General features: G+C 34.7%; 1 protein-coding gene across 13 annotated transcripts in view; it reads right to left on the bottom strand.

The window, feature by feature from the left end:
- LOC106870346 (muscle M-line assembly protein unc-89) overlaps window positions 1-5,030 on the bottom strand; it is a 151,749-nt gene that overhangs the window by 132,571 nt on the left and 14,148 nt on the right. The gene's annotated exons all lie outside the window — the stretch shown is intronic.

Genomic DNA, 5,030 nt, shown 5'->3' on the forward strand with positions numbered 1-5,030 from the left:
TATATATATTAGGGTGTCCCGTTTTTAGGATTAAAATTTTTCTGACTGCATCATTGTCTTGTGTCGTGCCAGTCGATGAAAAAATGCGGTATACAAAGTGACAAGGCTCTGAAACAATTTTTGTGGCTACAAAAGTTGACAATATGAGTATTTTGGGAGTCAAAAATGGCCATATTTATTGTGTTTGTGTAGTGTCAAGTCGAAAGGTACCTGTCTCATGTGGATCTAAATTATGCTAGAAAATTATGGTGCAAGTGCATAATTTATTTTTAATGATTTTATGGCAAGCACAATTTAACGTAGTTGGCGAAACTTCTTTAATTGTAAATCAATAACAGCCTTCCAAGATATATGTTTTAATATACTTTTAAAGTATTATAATACAAGTTGTACTATAAAAAGAACCCTCAGTACATACCTATTCAGCTGATTTTTAACAGGAAATATTATGACTAAATGTTCATTGTTCACTTAGCACTTAAGCATGGGAAACCCTGCTGAAATATTTGAAATACATTCAACTGCCGTTCCAAGCACCCCCAGGAGGCTGCAGTTCAGGCTCCTTACCCTTTTGTTCATGTGGAGGGTTCCCTTGTTCTTTGCTATTCATGGTTGTTCAACATCTAGTTGATGTGATTATCAGATTTAAAAAATTTAGTCAACCGTGTAACTTTACGCTTGTTATAAAGTCGTTAGAAATGAGTTTTACATTTGCACCATAACTTTCTAGCATAATTTAGATCCGCATGAGACTTATGAAACAAACATTAAACAGATACCTTTCAATTTAACACTACACAAGCACAATAAAAATGACCAAGAGAAAAACGCATTTTTTTTCATCTTCAGGAGACTTGTGTTGTCACAAAATTGTTTTGGAGCCCTGTCCCTTTGTACACCTCATTTTTTCATCCACTGGCACCACACAAGACAACGGTGTAGTCATAAAAAATTTTAACCCTGAAAACGAGATACCTTAATATATGTGTGTGTGTGTGTGTGCGTGTAGGTGTTTTAATATTTTGTTAAGGCATTGCTGGTATAGCATTCAATATATGTATGCTCCTGAACGAAGCGTTAGTCGGATACAGAGGGATAATAAGAAAAGATATGACAAAGGATTAAACGATTATCTTATGAACTTCATTAGCTTACAGCTGTTTCTGCTATAAGATGCGGTGAACTCATAGTTGAGTGCCTGAGTAACACCTTACAGTTTCATCAGAGCCTCAAACAAGATAATCGCTCATTCATTTGTCGTCTCTTTTCTTATATATGTGTGTATGTATGTGTATGTGTATACACACACACACACACACATATTTGATAACAGTTTGATCCAGCTCAATATGATAAAGTTTCGTAGGCACCTACGACACATCCATCTCATCACATAACAGGATGTATGTGTGGATGGGGGAGGGGGTTATATAAGGTAAATGCATAACTGGGCAAAAACTCCAGAGATGTAAAAAAAAAAACTCAGTCAATATAAAAACAGAGTATATTAGAAAGGCTAATTTAAGCTGAAATAACATGGAATGCGATATTTAGTTTCATGTTTTACCGATTTTCCATCAATTAGTTTAATAAATGAGTCAATTTTGTGCTTATACACCGTATAAATTACAAAAGCCATTGAATGAACTCATTAACTATATAAAACTATTTGATGTAGTCGAAATATTTTTATATAAGTCCATCAGTCATTCGTTCGCTTGCCTTTTTGCCATATAGCAGCAAAACAAAAAAAATGTGTTATTATATTTACGGTAACCGAAAAAATATTTCGACATTTTTTTTAGAGCGTGAATGATTGTCATGCATCAATATGATTTTCAGTTGTTAGACAATCCAAAGTTTTTTTCGTCAAATATTAACATAATTGTGTTAATATGTGAGGACAAAAAGATCTCAATTGCGAACATTTGAAACTTTATAAAACAGGATAGCCATTCCTTCTGAGGCAAAGACCACAAACTTTGTGACCTTGCCAATAAAATTTGGCATATTGCAAAGGATTTTATAGTCATGATATATTTTGATAAACTTTTGTTCAAAAGATCTTCTGAAAGGGTGCTGATGCCACATAAAAAGCACTGATGATGGTGCACCCAGTATACTCTGTAAAATAGTTGGCGTTAGGAAGGGCATCGAGTCGTAGAAACCAAGCCAAAACAGACTATAGAACCTGATGCGGCCCTGGCCTTGCCAGTTCCTGTCAAGCCGTCCAACCCATGCCAGCGTCGAAAATAGACGTTAAATGATGATGATGATGATGATGATGATGATGTAGATAGTGATTAAATCGTCCTTAACATTTATTTTCAGTTACCCCAATACAAGTTTTCATCACTGGATTTTCCACTGTAAATACTTCTGCCCAAAAAACTACCAATTTCGAACGACATAAATTATTTAACACCAGCAATCTACAAGATTAAGACAGTGAAATGAGTCGGGTCTATTAGACTAGGAGGTTGTTTAAGATTTTGACCATTGATGAGTATTGAAAAATTATGTCTATGAGCATAACCTAAACGTGATATTACTTCTATCAGAAAAATTTTATCCTTGATCCTTAACTTGTTTCAATCATTGGACTACGGCCATTATGGGGCATCCGTTGATATTTGTAATTCTTTAAAAAAACATCTATCTTATAAGCAAAAGAAATGTTTTGCTATATATACATGTATTTTATTGAACAAAGCATCGAATCAAATGGCTTCAAGTTTTCTATATTTTTTAAGTAACTGAAGTTTTTACAAGCGATGCGTCTTTTTTTTTTGTTTTTTTTTTAGTGTCTGAAGTTTTTACGTGTTTGGCATGCCTGGTAATTCTGCGTTTTATAGTTTCTCTTTTTTTGTGTGTATATTTTTGCGTATTTTTATGTTTTATCTGGCACATAAAAATATTTTAACGTGTTTTACAGTTTCTGTTTTTGCATGTCTGAGATTTTTACATGTTTAACGTGTTATAATTTTTTTACGCTCTACTTTTGCGCAAAGAAACATAATTGCTAATAAAGAAGAGTTAATATCACATGATAAATTGAGATAAAACAGTAACAACAACAGCAAAAACAAACAAATCTTTGACTATCTCATGATAGAAAACTAGCATGAACGCAGTCCAACGTCTGGAACAAGTGAAATATAAAAGAAGCACAGTAAATATTTAGTTGTAAACGGCGCAATACACATGATATGATAATTAGTACAATAAACATGTAGTTGTAGACAGTGAAATAAACTTGTACTAAACAGTGCAGTGAACATGTGGTTGTAAACGTCGAAATAATCATATAGTAAACGTGGTAAACGTGTTTCTAAAGACACATTATTGTTCTCAATAAACGATGAATAAAAGTAAACATACATATTTACAGTAAACAGTAAGCTTACATCAACGTTGCAAACACGGAATAGACAGTTCAGTACAAAATAAACATACTTCAATAATGTAAACACTGTACAGAAATCACTCTGTAATACATATTATACTGCAGACAACGTATTGTATAGAATGTACTATAATCTACACGGTGCCTTAGACACTACTATAACCTATACTGTATATACTACTCTTTCCCCACCCTACTCTTGCAGAGGTAAAAGAACATCAACTGTGATAAAGGCCAAATGTACAACCTATTACTCAAAACCATGCCATTAATTGTGTGTGTGAGAGAGAGAGAGAGAGAGAGAGAGAGAGAGAGAGAGAGAGAGAGAGAGAGAGAGAGAGAGAGAGAGAGAGAGAGAGAGAGAGAGAGAGAGAGATGGACAAATCTTCACAGTAGGACAAGATAGAAATGAACAGAAGTGAAAACGATAAATAGAAACAGATCCCACCATTCCTCAACTACTCCCCACCACCACAACCACCAAATGAGAGCAAACATGTAAAATCCCTTCATCAGCCGTCGTCTGAATATCATAGCGATTTCGACACAGACGTGTACGTAGGTGCATAGTGATCTTCTGTTTTATGTACGTAAAATGAAAGGTAAGAAAGTGAAAGGTAAATAACTACCTTACTATTTACACGCGAAGCCACAGTTTATCATGTAGAAAAAATGACGCCGAGTAAATTCTCGTAAGGTGAGAAAAAAATTGTCTGAAGTCCCATGCATGGTGTGATATTTAGTTTTAGCGAAACACCATGTCTCGTCTACTGTGATCCTATATACTGTGGTATCGTTCAGATTCATGAATTAAAGGTTCTTGTTTACAGTATAGTCCAGCTGTTATTTCTATACACAGAATGAAAGACAGCCATATATATGTATGTGTGTGCTTGTGTGATGTTTGTATGTATATAGCGGGATGTGAGTGTGTATATATACGTAGACGCATACATACATACATACATGAGCATGTCTAGATATGCAACTATGTGCATGAGAGTACATAAAGCAAAATATACAAATGTGCCCATATACATACATACATACATACATACAAACAAAAATACCCTGTTGTTGATGCTGAAATTCCAATGAAGGAGCCTTGAATCTAGGTTAGAAACCGACTCTTTCTCCATTGACAAGAAATCTTGAAATAAAACTGTATAACATACATACATACATACATACATACATACATATCTTTTGCTTGTTTCCGTCTTGAGACTGTGGACATGCTGGGCACCGTCTTGAAGGGTTTTAGTCGAACGAATCGACCCCACTACATATTTTCTAAAGCCTGGTACTTATTCTATCCGCCTTTTAGCCGAACCGCTAAGTTAAGGGAGCATAATCAAAGTGACACTAGTCAAACAAACGGTGGTGAAGGATAAACACACACACACATACACAACGGTCTTCTTTCAACTTCCGTCAACCAACTCCATTTACAAGGCTTTGGTCGGCTCGGAGCCTTAGCAGTGGTTGTGAAGCAGACTTCTTACCACACAGATACGCCTGCCTATATATATATATATATATATATATATATTATATTACTGTACTGTAATCTAGACTAGATTGAAAGTCTATACTGTAGGAATTTACGAAAAGTAATGAAACT

Source organism: Octopus bimaculoides, chromosome 26 (genome assembly GCF_001194135.2).
Source record: "Octopus bimaculoides isolate UCB-OBI-ISO-001 chromosome 26, ASM119413v2, whole genome shotgun sequence".
Lineage (NCBI taxonomy): Eukaryota > Metazoa > Mollusca > Cephalopoda > Octopoda > Octopodidae > Octopus > Octopus bimaculoides.